This window comes from Moschus berezovskii, chromosome 28, assembly GCF_049115385.1.
Source record: "Moschus berezovskii isolate FMDL1 chromosome 28, NW_MosBer_1.0, whole genome shotgun sequence".
Classification (NCBI taxonomy): domain Eukaryota; kingdom Metazoa; phylum Chordata; class Mammalia; order Artiodactyla; family Moschidae; genus Moschus; species Moschus berezovskii.
Genome location: NC_142487.1, coordinates 22,684,673 through 22,703,844, shown reverse-complemented (window position 1 = coordinate 22,703,844; position 19,172 = coordinate 22,684,673). Strand labels below are relative to the sequence as shown.

The 19,172-nt window shown below is 38.4% G+C and overlaps 1 protein-coding gene across 1 annotated transcript in view; it reads right to left on the bottom strand.

Moving 5' to 3' along the window:
* Positions 1-2,426, bottom strand: part of RAB27B (RAB27B, member RAS oncogene family) — a 178,799-nt gene extending 176,373 nt beyond the window's left edge. The window contains exon 1 of the mRNA XM_055417395.2: positions 2,308-2,426. The gene's annotated coding sequence lies outside the window, so the exon portion shown is untranslated. The remainder of the gene's footprint in view (positions 1-2,307) is intronic.
* Between the last annotated feature and the right edge of the window lie 16,746 nt (positions 2,427-19,172).

Here is a 19,172-nt window from a genome sequence, read left to right as displayed (position 1 = left end):
AAACTGAGCTGATGTGTCTTCTCTCTATTTACACTAGTTTCTTGTAGGTGGGTTAATCATGTAAAAGTATTTTTTATTTCTTTCTTAAATGTCTTACTCAGTACCATTTCCATACCAAATATACTATATTCTTTACAAAAAAATTCACATTTCTGTGAGCAAAATTGGTATAACTGGATTTGCTATCTATTGAAGCTCTTTAAATAAAAATGTGTATTCAAAATGAACCTTTTAGAAACCTCTAGTTAGTAAACATAGACAATATTGACATTCATCTGGCTCTCCTATGCAGGGAGATTTCTCAAGGCCTAAGGGGTTATCCTCAGCAATAACATCACCAGATAGTCACTACTTTCATGCTTTAACAAATTAGTTTCCTCCTTGGCATTTTATTCTTCAGCTTAAGCTCCACTGGTTTGCCAACAACTCAAGATTTCGGTTAAGCGCTGTCTTTTAATTTGTTCAAGCCAGTGGACTTAGTTTTAGAACTTAAATTCAGGAAGAAGATTCCGATTCTAAGAAAAGTATCAAATTCCCAATAAGATCTATATTCTCAAGATTGTTTCCCCCTATCATCACTGAATTCAATGAGTCTTTAGGCTGAACATGTAATGAAGTTATTTAAAAATCATTTATCATAACACATGCATGAGTATGACATAAAACTGAAGATCAAGGATGCAAATCCTATGCTGGGCAAGAACTTTCAAGTTAAGTATTAATTGGAAGAATCGAGTCATCATTCTGAACTTGGAATATAGAAAATGTTTTTAAAAGAAAGAGGGAGATATTTTATTATGGAATGTTCACAGAACTATCCAGAATTTTGATATACCAACTAAAAATAAACTTTCAAAATGACTTTTGCATCACAAAATACTGAAAGGCTATTACTAACTCCAATCTGATTTCCCTAATTTCCACTAGAAGCAAGGCATTATCTTCGAAAAGATTTTCCCTGCTTAAGAAATATTACATAGCAATATTAGCATGCTATTTTTATATACTTATATTCATTTGCATTTAATGATGTTGCAAATTATTTAATATACACATTTGTAATTTTTGTTATATTTTGAAAAATATAGGTAACATATTTATAGAGTAAATATTTAATCAGAATGTTAAAAATACACAAAGTATGGAACAATAAAATAAGACTTAAATTTTCCCTCCCTCATATCCTCTGTCCCTCTTCCTTCTACAAAATAGTTTTACGACTGTTTTCAAATGTTCGATATGTAAATAATTTGATATCTCACTTAAGGTATTCCAATATAGAAAATACAATGTACTTAATTTTTGAACCACTAAAAGTATTTTTAAAACTTATTTTAAAAACCATTTTCATTGAAGTCACTTTTTCACTATTGATGAATTGCTTTATCTTAGTTTGATATTTTCTTTCCTGAAATAAATTAAATGACACTGTTTACCTTAAAATTTTCTATGAATTGACCATTAATAAAACTCAACATTTTATGGATTTATAAATATGTCTACTTATTATATTTTGGTATAAGATTCTTAAATTTGATTGAATTGCTAAAATATTCATCTAACTCAACAATTTGACAAGGCTTTAAAGTTTTCAAGGAGTTTTTAATGCATAAAATTGGTACCAAAGCCCTAAAAGAGCAACTTCAATTGATTCATAAAATACTTAAAGAGGATGTCCACTTTCCTCTGTACAGTCATCTTCATTTTAGGTTTACTCCCTTATCACACATAACCAGATTTATTACTGAACAAGAAAGGGAATCTTAGATTTTTTTTTTTTTTTATGTCTCTGTGTGTAACCTACTAACTGGAGTATTGAGTATAGTACAGTCAAGAGAAAGAAAACTAGAATTTTCTCCAATGGCTTTTCCCTGAGAGGTACAGAATGGTTTCACAGCTTTCTGGTAACCCACATTTAAGATAAGAGTATTTGAAATTGGAAATAAACCAAGCATAACAAAGACTCCTACACTGCACCACCGCAATGATTAGAAAGGACCATCTTTGAGAGCAGACAGTAAGCAAGCAGCCTGCAGCCCTGAGCAGAAGCTCTTTTCCATGAAAACTCTGTTGCAAACCGAGCTTCTCCTCTTACAAACCCACAGGCTAGAAGAGGGAACCACAGCCACTCCAAAGTGGAGTTTCAGGCCCATCCTTAGGGCTTTCTGTCACCGTCTTGGGGCTTTCCCTTCATGAATGAAATATGCAGATGGCATCTTACAGTGGGGCTCCTTCAATGAGGAAAGAAGGTCAGAAGACAGAGTTAACACAGCCAGCACATTAGAAATCTGTGACCGATGTACTTACACCTCCAAATGCCTCCAGATCTCAGCCTCTGGAAATATCTAGCCCATTTCTTTATGGCACTGTTGCTTGCATCAGCTGTGGAAATTGACATAAAATAATAGAGTGAGCCAACAAGTGCTGGACAGCGTTTCAGAGCATCAGATTCAGTGAACACTAAAGGTCCATTGACGGTGTCCAAAATCTGAATGATAAATAGCAAGTAAATACCTTCCGATCCACCAGAAGGGGGAGGGACGCTGAGCTGTGACTGCCGCTGCCTGCTCGCTTGTGTAACAGCGGAGGCGGCTCAGCCCCTCTGACGGGCGGTGAAGTGCGCTGCCTGTGGGCGTCTGGGCGGTCCTAGCGCCTGCCCCAGGTTAGCACCCGAGGTAACTCAGAAGAGCCTCCCTGCTCCTTGTGATTCTTCCAGCGCGACTCACCAGGGGTTTTTCAGGGACGTCAGCGCGTTAAGCATGAAGGTTTGGGTTTGGGAAAACTGACCAGTACACAGGATCGTTCATGTTTCCAGATACTGCTGCTGAAACCCGGGGAAAATAAAAATAGTACAGACGATCTTGTCCGTTAAATAAAATGTGCTGTTGAAAATGTTAGAGTCAGAGGGCTTTTAGAAAGAAAATAAATTCCCACGTATACTATTTTGACAGCAACCCATGTCTTTATTCCCCACACCTCCCTCTGCCCCAGCCCTGGCAACATTTAAACTGTAAAGGGGAGTAGGGGATTGTTTAAAGCTTGATAAATCTTTTATTTTCTTACCATTTGCAAAAAGTATCTGTTACAGGCCTAAAAACTCTATGGGCTTCCCTGATAGCTTATTTGGTAAAGAATCCGCCTGCAATGCAGGAGACCCCGGTTCATTCCTGGGTCAGAAAGATGCCCTGGAGAACGGATAGGCTACCCAGTATTCTCGGGCTTCCCTTGTGGTGCAGTTGGTAAAGAATCCGCCTGCCATGCGGGAGACCTGGGTTCGATCCCTGGGTTGGGAAGATCCCCTGGAGAAGAGAAAGGCTACCCACTCCAGTATTCTGGCCTGGAGAATTCCATGGACTGTATCGTCCATGGGGTCAGGAAGAGTCGGACATGACTGAGCGACTTGAGTTTCACCAAACTCCATGTTTGGTGTGTTCTGTTTAATAGTCTCAAATGCAAAGCAAACAAAATAAAGCCCTCTAGAAGTCTATTTTCTAAGAGACGCAAAACGTACACAACTCCCAATAAACGCCAACCTTCATCTTTCTCTGTTCATATGCTTCAGTTTTTTCCCTCCATAGCACCTTTTCCCATATGACATTCTTTTTTTTTTTTTAATTTAGCTATTGTCTAGTCCCCCCACCCCCACCCCGGCCACTGCGACATAAGCTCTATGAGGGAATCTGTTCTATTTACTTTGACAGCGTAATTCTTTGACAGCCTGGAAGATTACTTAGCACATAGTGTGTTAGTCACTCAGTGGTACCCTACTCTCAAAGACCCCATGGACTGCAGCCCACCAAGCTCCTCTGTCCATGGGATTTTCCAAGCAAGGCTACTGGAGTGGTTTGCCATTTCCTTCTCCAGGGGATCTTCCTGACACAGGGATCGAACCTGGGTCTCCTGCACTGCAGGCAAGATTCTTTACTGACCACACTACCAGGGAAGCCCAATCCTCCATAAATAAATATTTGTGAAAGAATGAACTAGACACCAAGAAATTACACTCAAATAAACAAGTACAAAAGTTAATCTCTTAACTGATTAAATTCAATTGGTGGATCTCTCTGAGCAGCTGTTTTATTTTAAGGGGTTGTGTTGAGTTTATATTTGGCCTTTAAGAAGCTTATAATTTAAATGTAGAGAAGAGATATTAATCTATGTGTGCAGTCAAACAATTATGTGTGCATATAATATTTTCCATAATGGAGTAAACAATATAAGCCTGGATGTGCTAGTCTTGCTGGGGTCTTCTGTTTTGACATTATGAATATGGTGTTCAGCCAGGGAACTGGGTTGGAGAATTCAACACTGATTTCTCCCCCCAAGTATAAAGCCAGAGTTTGGCAGGCAGTAGGCAGATTGGTTCGGTAGGGATCAGAATCTGGAAAGTGAACTCCAGTAAGATTAATTAAAAGAATAAATACAGGTACTAACACAGGTTGCAAAAAGTCGGACATGACTAAGTGACTAAGCACAGCACAGCAACACAGGTGACAAGAAGGAGGACAGATAAGTGGCTGCTGCAGGCCCTGCATCAAAGCCTCAGGGAGTCAGCAGGATGGTCCAGCATCCATCAGGGAGTGGCTGACTTTTAGAGCAGGGGAGGGCCCCTCACACCTTGTGGTCAGGAGGTCAGACCATCTGGTGAGAAACGGCAGCCAGTAGCAAGCATTTCGGTCTGTGACAAGGTTGTTGGTAAGACTGAGGCTCAGAATTCCAGAGGCCAAGATGGGAGAGAAGATGGAAGGTCAAAGTAAGACTCTCCCCATGGAGTACTCAAGTTGGGATTTTCTCTTAGGAAAAGGACACACCCCAAACGCACAGGGCCAGACTGAGCTCACCAGTGAGGGGCACTGGTGCTTTTTTAAGATCTCAGGATCTGGGTGTCAATCAGTCAGATTGATCTCAAGTCACATGCAGGTCAAGCAGCTGAGACTGTGGTTGGGGAGAACTGCCCAAAGAGACAGGCAGGCAATCATTAGAGTCAAGTGAAGCCAGAGTCATTCTGCCTCAAGGAAAGATAGATTGCTTTTTGAGCCCACAGATTTAAGATTCACTTACCCATGGTAGTTCTTTCCACTTCTCAATTCTCTGAGATTCTGTTTTAAAGAAGACGCTGACTAGCAGCAAAAGGGCTAACGTGCCCTCCAGAGATGCTGGTGAGAACACAAGTTGTGTGGACAGGACCGTAGCAGGAAATGGCTGGCTGTGGCTGGTACAAGAGGGAGGCAATACCCCTCCATCAGGCATCTCTTTGTAGCCACTGATTTCTGTGCTTTGGAGAGCATCCTGAGAAATGATGCACTACGTCCATGGTCGGGCCTCAGAAAAACTGACATGTCGTCTCTGTATGATATAAGTGGAGGAAAGAGTCGGACTGTTACCACTATATACATAGAAATTTATAAAGATTAAAGACTCTATCAACATAAAATAAAAGAATCTTCATCTAGTTAATATAGGGGACAGTGGAGAATATACCTTCTTTTGATAAAAATATGGAACATATATCAAAACTGATCATGCACTAGGTCATAAAACAAGTTGCAAAAACTTCTATAGAATCGATATCACATAGACCATCTTCTCTGAGCAGAGTACAACTGCATACATCAATGATGAAATGATAAATCAAACATTTCTGTACAGTTGACAAATAGAACTGCACATCTGAATAATTCATGAGTCAAAGACAAAATGAATACACGAAGTTAAAAATCATTAGAAACAAAAATACTACATGCAGGAGGTTATAAAAACATGCTTAAAAATCCATTCAGTCTTCAGTTCTTATATTAACAAATAAAAATTCAGACAATTAAGAAAGGAGATAATATATGTTATTAATAGAGGTAAATCAATGCAAAAGAAAACAAATCTATACCACGGAAATACAGAACATAAAGAACCAAGAAAGCCAACAGTAGTTTTTAGAAAGTTAAAGAGGTAAATATTTGGTTAGAATGGTTAAATATAAAAGCAAAAAGGCAAAAGACCCATTTAAGAACACCTTAGAAAATAGGTTTTTAGTTTCTTAAAAATTTTAACACACATTTGTCATATAACCCATCCATTCCACTCCTAGGTCGTTTTCCCAAGAAAGATGAAAACTATACAAAGATTTGGATATGAGTTTTCATACCTTTAGTTGCAATAACTGAAAATGGAAAACAAGATCTTTTATATTGATCAAGAAATGAGTAAACAAATTGTCATATATTTGCCTAGTGGAATAAAACTCACCAATAAAAAAGGAGTTAACTTATTGATTTATGCAACAACATAGATGACTCTCAAAATCCTTACACTAAATGTAAACAGTCAGACATATTTTATGATTTCATTTATATATAAAATAAGAGAAGATGCAAATTATACAGAAATGAAACCAGAGTCTGCATGCGGGCAAGGCTCAAGAAGAGATTGTTGGGAACGATGGATGATGAATATGTTTATTATCTCGACTATGGTGATGGTTTTATAGAGTTTACAGAAGTCAAAATTCCCTGTGTTAAGCCAAGTCCTCAAGAGGCAGATCCCACAAAAGGATCAGATTGTAAGAGAGCATTTGCGGGGGAGGAAGCTAAGAGGAAAGAGGTGAGGGAGATAAGGAGCCTGGGAGAACCATGACACCACCGTACCATTTGTAGGAAACAGGAAAGCAGGATGAAAAAGAGAAAGGTCTTGGACAGGAGTATAGTTCTGAGAAATGCTAGCCCGGTTGATGTGGATTTCTCTGGGCCATCGCTGGAGCCCTGCATCTCAAAGGAAAGGGTCTTAGTTCCCTGGGGCACTAGGTCACTGGGTGGGAGCCGCCTGTGGGAAGCATGCCGTTGGCCCAAACGCAGTGATGGATTTCAGAGCGCCAGTCAGTGCTGGCAGCCACGTACTCTCCTACGTAGAAGATCTGAGAAGGACGTCCCAGGCCTATCCCCTCATCAAGTGAGACAGTTTTAAAATGTGCTCCTGATTATGTGAGTTATGCCTCAATAAAATTATTAAAATGAGATACCCAATAGTGGACAAAGCAGAAGTTAAACATAACAAGAGAACACTATGGACAACTTTATGCCAACAGACTCACAAACTTGGAAATGGGCAAATTCCTAGAAAACACAATTTACCAAAACTGACTTTCTTAAAAAACAGGAAACCTGATTAATTCCAGTATTAAGAAAGACATTAAAACAAATGCTCGAAAATCCAGTAAGCCTATTCATGGGATGATACCTGAGACATATATACAAGAATGGTCATGGCAGCAAGGTTTGAGTAATACAAACTTGAAAATTTTAAAGAGTCATGAAAAGAAGGTTAGGTAATAATAATACACAGAATAACAAATGTATAACCTTATACACAATCAAATTTTGAAACATACATTCAACTAAAAGCATAAATCCCAGAAGAATAAACAATGATACTGTAATAGAAACTTTAAAATAAAACTAAACTGATGTATTGTGATGAGCTATACATTTTAAAAAGCCAAGAATTCACACTTAGCCTAGTGATCATTTCTGAGGTGAGGTGGTGAAGTAGTATGTGCAATTTATTAGTAATGATCTAATTCTTGGGTTTGTGGGCATTCACTATATCTAATGCTTTTTACCTTACACGTGCTTTATATTCATTCTTTGTGTGTAGCAAATGATATATATAACATATTCTTTTTTAAAAAAGAGAGAGAGAGAAGTCCTATTTCACATAGAAGAAACAATTTGTGGAAAGGTACTGGAGCAGCAAGTTGGAACAGTAATGTGGCCCAAAGGAGAAACAGCAGGTGAGTAAGGCTGGTAGTGGGGGAGACAGGCACAGTTCATGGGCATCTACGCAACACAGATACCAGTCCAATTAACATCTTCTCACCTGGCTGAGAAGATGGGCTTTATAAACTTGACCTTGCTTCTCTTAACAAGTGCTGGTTAATCATGCCATGACAGCAAGCACAGCTCACCGAAAAGCCCTTTAGGTTATTTTGGTTAGGCCTTTTAGGAGTCAGTGCAGATGACACCACCCTTATGGCAGAAAGTGAAGAGGAACTAAAAAGCCTCTTGATGAAAGTGAAGGAGGAGAGTGAAAAGTTTGGCTTGAAGCTCAACATTCAGAAAACAAAGATCATGGCATCTGGTCCCATCACTTCATGGGAAATAGATGGGAAAACAGTGGAAACAGTGTCAGACTTTATTTTTGGGGGTTCCAAAATCACTGCAGATGTTGACTGCAGCCAGAAAATTAAAAGACGCTTACTCCTTGGAAGGAAAGTTATGACCAACCTAGATAGCATATTAAAGAGCAGAGACATTACTTTGCCAACCAAGGTCCGTCTAGTCAAGGCTATGGTTTTTCCAGTGGTCATGTATGGATGTGAGAGCTGGACTGTGAAGAAAGCCGATCACCGAAGAATTGATTCTTTTGAACTGTGGTGTTGGAGAAGACTCTTGAGAGTACCTTGGACTGCGAGGAGATCCAACCAGTCCATTCTAAAGGAGATCAATCCTGGGTGTTCATTGGAAGGACTGATGCTGAAGCTGAAACTGCAATACTTTGGCCACCTCATGTGACGAGTTGACTCACTGGAAAAGACTCTGATGCTGGGAGGGATTGGGGGCAGGAGGAGAAGGGGTCGACAGAGAATGAGATGGCTGGATGGCATCACTGACTCTGTGGACATGAGTTTGAGTGAACTCCGGGAGTTGGTGATGGACAGGGAGGCCTGGCGTGCTATGATTCATGGGGTCGCGGAGAGTCGGACACGACTGAGCGACTGAACTGAACTGAACTGAACTGAATCCAGAATTCACAAATCTATGGAATTTTCTAATTCCTCATGAAGACCTGCTAGGTTTTCAGTTTGGAGCTGTGTATAAGTAAACCATTTCAATTTGCAATCTCATCTCACTTCTCTCACTACAACATTTCATTTAAAATCAACATTTTTTCTCTGCTTGCAAAAACAAGTAATATTTAGTGACAAAGAAAAATGTGAAGATACAGAGAAGTATGAAGTGGATGATAAACTTCATCCTGGTGCCAATACTTAAAGATACATCCTGTTTAAAGACTGGTATACAAACACATACACAAAATTGGAAATATAGTAGATATGATTTTAAAGCCTGTCATATGTCAAACTGGGCTTCCCAGGTGGCTTAGCAGTAAAGAATCCACCTGCCAAGCAGGAGACACAGGTTCAGTCTCTGGGTTAGGAAGATCCCCTGAAGAAGGAAAAGGCAACCCATTTCAGTTTTCTTGCCTGGGAAATCCCATGGACAGAGGGGGTTGCAAAAGAGTTGGACATGACTTAGCAGCTAAACAACAAATCTCTCAAACTGTTATTTTTGATATTATCATTTTGTTTCTAATTCATTACAAACTCTTCAAATATAGGATTTGGCAAACTATAATGCATGCCAAATCCAGCCTGCCACTTTTCTTTGTAAATAAAGTTTTATTAGAACACAGCCATGCTCACTGATTTTACATTGTCTATGGCTATAACAGCAAAGTTGAGTAATTGTGATAGCAACCTTACAGCTATTTAGCCTACAACTAGTATTTCTAGAAAAAGTGCAAACTCTTGCTAAAAACACAGTTTTCAATGGCTACATGGTATTTCATTTTATGAGTGTGTCATAAATTAATGATTTCTGACTATTGGATGTTTTGACCACTTCCAATTTTTTCCTCTTCTGATTACCTTGGCTCACAAATCTTTGCATCCGCTCTAAAAATGAAATTATTGAATCAAAGTAAGTGTCCTCGATAAGGCTTTTGAATCATGTGGTCCTACAGAAGATGAACCAAATTGACAACACCACCACTATTCACAACAAAACGACTGGAAAGGATACTCGCATCCATGGCCCACACATTCTCATCACCTACTTTTGCTCATTTACTCCTAGTGGTTGTTAATGATCTTTAAGTCACAATATTAATGACCTGTTTTGGCTGATCTTCCCTGATCTTTCTCAGGCCTCTGACATATTGACCCTCTTTGTCCTTGGATCTGAGGCCCTCCAGTTTCCTGCTTTATCTCTGCTCACTCTGTCTGCCCCTTCTTCCTCCTAACTATTCTTTTTCCTCCAGGATCCTCCTGGAAATATCTCAAGAACAAACCTTGGCTCTTGCCTAAGCTCTCTTTTCTCTTAGCATTTACATCTGACCTCTTTTCTCACATACAGCTTTATAATATCCTGCTACAGCTACCTACTTACCTTCATTTGGGCATTTTCTATTTTTTTCTTTTGTAAACCAATGCAGGAGACACGAGACACAGGTTTGATCCCTGGGTTGGGAAAATCCCCTGCAGGAGGAAATGGCAACCCACTCCAGTATTCTTGCCTGGAAAATTCCATGGACAGAGGAGCCTGGTGGTCTACAGTCCATGGGATTGCGAAGAGTCAGACATGACTGAGCGCCTGAGCACTCATTCGAGGCCTATCCTAGGACCCCAAAATGTTCTCCTTACTGGTCTGCTTGTTATAGTTACATCTTCCTTGACTCATATTCCTGCTTGACGGCTTCCTTTTCTAAAGTTCTAATGACATTAATTTCCTGCTCATAAATTTTCAATGAATTTAAGCTGCTTACAGAATAAAGTTAAATTTCCTTTCCCTGGTATTTAACACTCTTCAAATTGTCCCTAACTGGCCTTTTAGACCTTCATTTCCTTTACCAGTCTTGTTTGCCAAGCTTTAAAAAATTCAACTATTCTCTATTCTCCAATCATGGATTTTTAAATCCTTATATATTATTGGTGAGTTAGATAAGCATAATATGTCTTTTTATCATTTACCCTAATGCTGTCTTCCTAACTCGTTAAATCATACCCATTCTTCAAGGCCTAGGTTTAATATAGTCTTTTTTTACAAAGTTTTGCCTTTACCATCAGTCAGAAAGTGTGTCTCCTCCTATGAACTCACCATAATAGTTGTATTTTTTATCCATACCTGTCATACAATGCCTACTACCTACAAAATGATGTCTCAAAATATTTTGCTATTTGTTTTACACCAAATTACTGCATGCTTTGCACCTTCTTTTTCTTTGCATTTTCATTCCATTGTGGCTTCCATAAAATAGAAATATAATTAAGTGAATGAACTGATTATAAACCCAACAGAGGACAGCCTTGAAGTAGCTCAACACCTTTCAATTTATCCAACATTGGAATAAAAACCAGAGCATTATAATTTCAAGCCTTCTGATAGCATTGTGTAACCTATTGTTACTATGTTTACTCACAAAAAAACAAAACAAAACGGTACTTATTAGGCACGATATATCGACATATGTATTCCATGGAGGTAAAATATGAATACATGAAGCCAACCAGGCATGAATCAGTTTCTCTCTGATTTCATGAGTAAGGTCAGTTGGTTTATTGTACTGAATAGGTGGTGTGTGGTATGATACCTCTCAACATACGAGGCAGAAGAAGCAGCACTTAAGCTTGAGAACACTTCCCAGATTGAGTGCAGTAAGGACTTCTCATTCTATTCTGGATCATTTCATTAGACATAAACTAGATGGTGGGTTGCATTTTCTTATCTCTCTATGGGGTTAAAGATTTGTTTACTCACAAAATTCCAGATGACAGAGGGACAAGAGCACTATATTATATATAATTAATATTACCTATAGAATGTAAATACATCAGATGATACAGAAGCTTTTATTACTGTAGGAGGTTAAAAAAAAATCCCCAAAATGGTATATTAGATTTTTGGTTGTTTTTTTTTTTTTTGCTGAACATTATACCAAAAAGATTCTTTAATAAGATGCAGAAAATAAAAGATTTGCGTTACAAGACAATTTTTGTCTAGGGGCCTTCCTGTCCAGTTCTACATTCCTCTGGACTTGTGTTTCCTTACCAATAAAGTAGAGGGGCACAATGAGTTGATATCCAACACACTTCACACATCTTAACAAGTGGACTCATGTCATCAGGTGCAGAGAATGAAAAGGCCATTTCAAATAGACATACTGCAGTTGCCATGGAAAAGCCCGTGTTGGATTGTGTGATTGCCACTAAAAATCTCTGTTGGAAGATCACCCTGGACACCTCTCCTGATCCAAAACTTAGCTCACAATATTCAAGGGCTTAAACAGAACCTGTGTGCTGGCAAGGACCTAGATCAGAATTTTGGGAACTAAATCTTCTTAGAAGCCACTGAGCTGTAAAGGAATTCTTTAATATGAAAAATATACTGTTTTTCTCTTTAGAAATGGCTGAGTTCTGGTCTTCAACAGTGAAGTAGATACAAGGTCCTGGTCAAGGGCAAAAATTAATGGATAAAGCCCTCCTTGTTTCAACGACTGTCAGCAAAAGTTACATATTTTCCTTGAGTTTTTACTTAATCTTTCTGTTTTCATTTATGTTTACAACAGTGCAATTTCAGCAACTTTTCTGAGAATCATGATTAAATCATCTTCTCTTTAGTTGTTATCAGACCAAGACAGAACTTTTTATAAACATCTGTTCTCCCCAGATTGCCTTTTTATTTTCCTTATATTTCCAAAAATCCTGGCTGTGCTACCAGGGTCAGCTTTTTACCATAATTCCTTCCTCACAAGTTTAAGCGATTAAATTATAAGAATGGTATATGCATGTGTGAGCGCTGAGTCATGTCCAACTCTTTGCAGTCCCATGGACTGTAGCCTACCAGGCACCTCTGTCCATGGGATTATCCCAGCAAGAATACTGGAGTCAGTTGCCATTTTTCTTCCAGGGGATCTGCCCGACTCAGGGATCAAACCCGTGTCTCTTGCAGTTGCTGCATTGGCAGGTGGATACTTTACCACTGAGCTATCTGGGAAGCTTTAAAGCTTAGAAGAATCATAGAAATAATTTAGTTCAATTTCCCCATTTTACAGTTATTACAATTAAAGACCATGGAGATTTGATGGTTTAAGCTCACTGTATTAGCCTGTGTTTCCTAGAAATATTAATGCCCTGTGTTAGGTGCTCAGTCATATCCGACTCTTCGCAACCCCATGGACTATAGCCCACCAGTCTCCTCCATCCATGGAATTCTCCAGGCAAGAACACTGGAGTGGGTTGCCATTTCCTTCTCCAAGTGATCTTCCCGACCCAGGGATCAAACCTGGATCCCTGCACTGCAGGTAGATTCTTTACCATCTGAACCACCAGGTTACTTCCAGGTTAATGGAAATAAGGAAAGTGAGATAGGGAAGGATGGAAAGCAGATGGACTCAAAGAAACAAAGCTGGTTACTCTGCAGATACATGTGCTCAGTAAAGCAAGATGACTCCAGACATCCGTACCATACCCCAAAAGAGCCTGTTAGGGAGAGGAGAAAGAGAGAGTTTATCTAAGGATCCTTCTTGCTTCTCTTTTATTACTCCTTAAAGTTTGTATCAAGGGAGTTAACTCTCCCACACTTCGAGTTGTGTCACCTGGCTACTCTGGCATCTTCTGAGAAAATCAAATTCCGTGCCCTATGGCAATGTGCATGGAAGTGTTATTTGGAGCAGAAGCCTGGGTGAGAGATTGGTAAGTCTCAGGGAGAAGATACATGAGAACCCAGATGGAGCTGACTGATGTCTGTCACGCAGAATCAGCAACTGAGTGTTTTGGAGGTAACCTCAAGAGAGACTTAAAGACGGGGCCGACACTGTCACAGCTTAATAGCAACAAATCAAGACTAAAAATCGAACATCCTTTCACAGAATGTAACACTCAGATAACAGCTCAGCTTCTCAACCTGCCCTTCAAGATTCTCCATGATCAAACTTGCCTTCTTTATCCAGCTTATTGCCAACTAAATTCCCTTTTGAGAATTAACATCATCTGCCTCTAAACAACTCAACTGTTGGGACTGAGAACTGAGAACTCTTGTGTCAACGTGACTTGATTCTTTATTCTGAGAAATTCTTGCCCAGATAACAACATAAAGCAAGAAAATTAAAAGTCAGTGTTCACTTCAGAAAATTCTTGCCAACTCATTTGTCCAGGAAAACAGTTTGTTCATCTGGGCAAACAGTTTTCTTTCAAACAGTTTGCTTCTCAACACTATCTCCCAGATCCTTCCTTGTCACGTCCACCTTCATCGATTATTTCACAGAATTTGTCCCATTTCAAAGTCATCCTCCTTGAAGATCCTGCTTTAACTTCCTGAGCCTAGGTCTCTGCCTTTTGAGATAAGTATTTGATTGACTTGGTGACTTCCCACCCTCTATAGACACAAAATCCCTTCACTTACTTAATGCAGTTTAGGTACAAATGACCAACTAATTCACACAAATAAGGTAAGAATTACCTAAATCCCCTAAATAAAGTAAGAAAAGACTGTATCTACAAAGAAGAGGATCAATTATCTATTCAGTTCTAAAAATTAAAAATTGCAGAATAAAAGAAAAAAATTTTAAAAAACACACCTGTTTAGAATTATATATCACCCAGTTTCATTGCACATATTTTATTCCATAAATTTTATTTTATACATAAAATCCCTATTTTATTACAGAAATTCACATATTTTTACACCACATTCCTCTCTGCTTGTAAAATAGCATGAAATTTTCCTTTAAAAGTGAATTGAATTGAATGCCAGCCAATTCAATAAAAGCTTTAGACTTGGAATTATCCTATCTTCAGGTTAATTTCATGCAGATCCTGCCATGGCTGATTCTAATATTGCAGAAGTAGCAGAAGCATCTTCTCTGATGGCTCTTCAGCCATGCCTCTCAAAGCTTTAAGAAACACCTTTTGGGGGGAGGGGGGGTCACACCACAAGGCTTGAGGGACATTAGTTCCCCAACCAGGGAACTAAGAACCCAGGTCTTGGCATGTTTTGTCCATCTCGTTATCAAAAATTAAAAAGATTTATTCCATAAATAAGTGACAAGAATGTAGGAAAAGTAATTCATTGTCATACTTAATTGGTGGCATTTTATATTGCTAATTTTTTTAAAGAGCAACTTGATATTACTGATGAAGGAACGGTATATAAAATATAACTCAATTTATATTTTCAAACTATTATTTGTAAGTTTATGTGTATAAATACCATGGGAAGGGGTAGAAGTATGTGCAACCATTTACGTGATTGTTTCTGGAGAAAGATTAAAATTAAGGGAGGAGTGGTGAAGGGGAAATGACATGCTTCATTTTATTTCTCTATTTTGTGAATCTTTTGCTGGAATTTAATCACATCGGTGTTCATTGGAAGGACTGATGCTAAAGCTGAAACTCCAATACTATGGCCACCTCACGCAACGAGTTGACTCACTGGAAAAGACTCTGATGCTGGGAGGGATTAGGGGTGGGAGGAGACGGGGACGACAGAGAATGAGATGGCTGGATGGCATCACTGACTCGATGGACATGAGTTTGAGTGAACTCCGGGAGTTGGTGATGGACAGGGAGGCCTGGCATGCTGTGATTCATGGGGTCGCAAAGAGTTGGACACGACTGAGTGACTGAACTGAACTGAACTGAACTTGTCTAAGATATTTTAAACTTTCCACTGAGCACAGTGTATGTTTTACAAACATGTACACACACATGTAAGGACATGGAATGAAGTACACTTAGTGTATACAGCTTGATGAATTTCCACAAGATGGGCAAGTAATAGCGGTCAGATCACAAAACAGAATGACCCCCACAGCTCAGAGTTTCTGGTTTCCTTCCAAACAGAAATACCTTCTCCTGTCAAAAGGTAATCATTATCCTGACATCTGACAACTAATTTTATTTTTATTTATTTTGCTATTTTATATAAAATGAACTGTATGCTTGGTAATTTTTTAATATCTGGCTTTTTGCTCAATATTATGATTTTGAGTCATCTTTATAGTAGTTTCAGATTTTTAATTCTCAATACTGTCCACTGAGTGAATATTCCAGAATATATTTATCCAATCTACAGCTGATGGTGATTGGGGTAGTGACCTAGTTTAGCAGTAATATAAGCTGTAGTGCACTGAACTTTCTTTTACACGCCCCTTGGAGAATTAACACACGTACACATTTCTGCTAGTTATACCCAGAAGTAGAACTTCTAGCTCTAGATTTTATGCTATCCTTGAAAAGATGTTGCCAAACAGCTTTCAAAAGTGATTTTTATCAATCTCCACTCCTACCTGTGGTGTGGAGTTCAGTTTATTCCACATTCATACCAACACTTGGTATTATTATCAGTCTTACACTTGACCATTCTGGTGGTTATTTAGTGACATCTAATTATGATTTAATTTGCACTTAAAAAATAACAAATAAAGTTGAGTACCTTCTCATAGATTTAATTGTCATTTAAATATCCTCTCGGAGAAGGCAATGGCAAGCCACTCCAGTACTCTTGCCTAGAAAATCCCATGGATGGAGGAGCCTGGTAGGCTGCAGTCCGTGGGGTCGCTAAGGGTCGGACACGACTGAGCAACTTCACTTTCGCTTTTCACTTTTCCACTTTCCACTTTTCACTTTCCACTTTCACACATGAGAAAGTTGAGTACCTTCTCATAGATTTAATTGTCATTTAAATATCCTCTCGGAGAAGGAAATGGCAACCCACTCCAGTGTTCTTGCCTGGAGAATCCCAGGGACAGGGGAGCCTGGTGGGCTTCCGTCTATGGGGTCACACAGAGTCGGACACAACTGAAGTGACTTAGCAGCAGCAGCAGCAGCAAATATCCTCTTATCTACTGAGCTATTTCTTACTTATATTTATACAAGTATATATATATATCTGTATGTATCTGATCTCATTCTGTGGGTTGCTTTTTAGCTTCTTAAAGATATCTTTTGAAGAATATTTCTTTTTATTTTAATGTAATCCAAAACTGGAAATAGAACTGCCATACAACTGAGCAATCCCACTGTTGGGCATACATACCGAGGAAACCAGAATTGAAAGAGACACATGTACTCCAATGTTCATCGCAGCACTGTTGATAATAGCCAGGACATGGGAGCAACCTGGATATCCATCCGCAGATGAATGGTTAAGAAAGCTTTGGTACATATACACAATGGAGTATTACTCAGCCATTAAAAAGAATGCATTTGAATCAGTTCTAATGAGGTGGATGAAACTGGAGCCTATTATACAGAGTGAAGTAAGCCAGAAAGAAAAACATCAATACAGTATACCAATGCATATATATGGAATATAGAAAGATGATAATGATAACCCTGTATGCAAGACAGCAAAAGAGACACAGATGTATAGAACAGTCTTTTGGACTCTGTGGGAGAGGGCGAGGGTGGCATGATTTGGGAGAATGGCATTGAAACATGTATATTATCATATGTGAAACGAATCGCCAGTCCAGGTTCAATGCATGATACAGGATGCTCAGGGCTGCTGTACTGGGATGACCCAGAGGGATGGGATGAGGAGGGAGGTGGGAGGGGGGGTTCAGGATGGGGAACACCTGTACACCCATGGTGGATTCATGTCAATATATGGCAAAACCAATACAATATTGTAAAATAATTAGCCTCCAATTAAAATAAATAAATTTATTTTAAAAAAAATTTAGAGTTGATCCTTTGGTGTCCCAAATAAGAGAGCTCCTTCAAAGGTGTCAAAGATATTCTGTGATAGTATATCTAACTTTTCTGACTAAAAATATATATATGTATATATAAGAGATTAGTAAAATCTTTCTTAATAATAACATCTAAAATAGAGCACTAACCATCAACAGATTTTCACAGTGAAGGTCAATACTTTAACTGGCATGACTTTGCTAAGAGAAAATACACCAGTCCCATATAGCATTACAAAGTTTAATTCCACTTCAGTATTTGTAAATGAAATGCATTGCCACTTGACTATAAAAGTGATGTCTGTAGTGAGTAGGTATACGTAGAAAACATAGTTAAATTCATTGAAAAAATAACACTTGAGCTTATCTTCAGATCAGAATTTATCACTCCAACAGCTTGGAAGACTGCACCATGTAGAATTCCCAAAAAAACTTAAAAGATACAGCATGCCCTCAGTGTAATTGAATAATTTGAAAATGGTCATTGGATTCAGCCAGCTTAAACTAAAAAACTCATTGTCTATCATATTTAAGCACTCCTTCTTTATATTCTTCTTAAAAATTTCTTTCTTATTTGCTTGGATAAGCAAAGGATTCTAATTAAAGATAAAGTTTCCTGAAAGAAATCAAAATTTTCTCTTGTTCGTCAGTGTCTTTTCTTCCCAATTCTTGATGAAACTTTTGGCTAGAGTTTCACAGATTTTTATAGTGCTCAAGATTTTCAAATCTTATATGATCCATCCTTCAAAAATATCTAAGCAATATGAGAACCAATCCTGATTTGTGACAATTTGCCAAGCCTTCAGCCATAGGGCGTATAAATCATCTGGTTCTGTTTTTTATTTTGACTAAATAAAATATGAAGACCATAAACAGTACTTAAAAATCACAAAAATAACCCAGAAGATTTGTTTTATTCAATGTCAATTTTTTAAATAATTCCTTTTACTACTCTGAATTATTAGATGATGACTGTAAAGTGTTACACATCTAAATATGTTTAGTGTCTTAATGAGGAAAATGGGTTCCATTGTTTTCCTAAAAGAAATGATATTGATTTGCTTGATTTCCCTTCTATACTATTCTCTGTATGCATCCTCTTTTAAAAATTGTTTCACTTTTCATTATTTAAATCTGAAATTTACCACTTGAGCTTTTGTCACTGAAGTAGCTCCCAACTGCTCTTTTCTTTAGTCTCCTGTGTCTCCGATCCATCCCATCTATTTTCAACTTCATCTTCTTGATTTACTCACTTTTTATGTTGTTTCCCATTGCTCATTAACCTTCAATGATTCCCCACTATTGAGGGGATAAAATTTCAAGTGTTTCAGTCAAGATCAGTGGTCTTTTAAACGCTGGCCTGACCCTACCTTTCCAACCAATACTTACAACATTCCCTACACGAATCCTGATGGCTCCTTCTGGTCTTTTGGGCTCTCTTTCCAGAAGGCTCTCCTTTCCCTTTTCCTTGACTGTCTACTTCTTTCAAAGCTAATATCAGGTCCTCTGCCTGCTATGATATTTTACTAATCACCTTTCTCTAAGGGTAGGGACTTCCACAGAATACATTTTTTTCTGTTGTGCATTTGAAGACTGCCAAACACTGCCTATCCACCATCCAGCCTTCCATCCATTCACGTATCCATCTA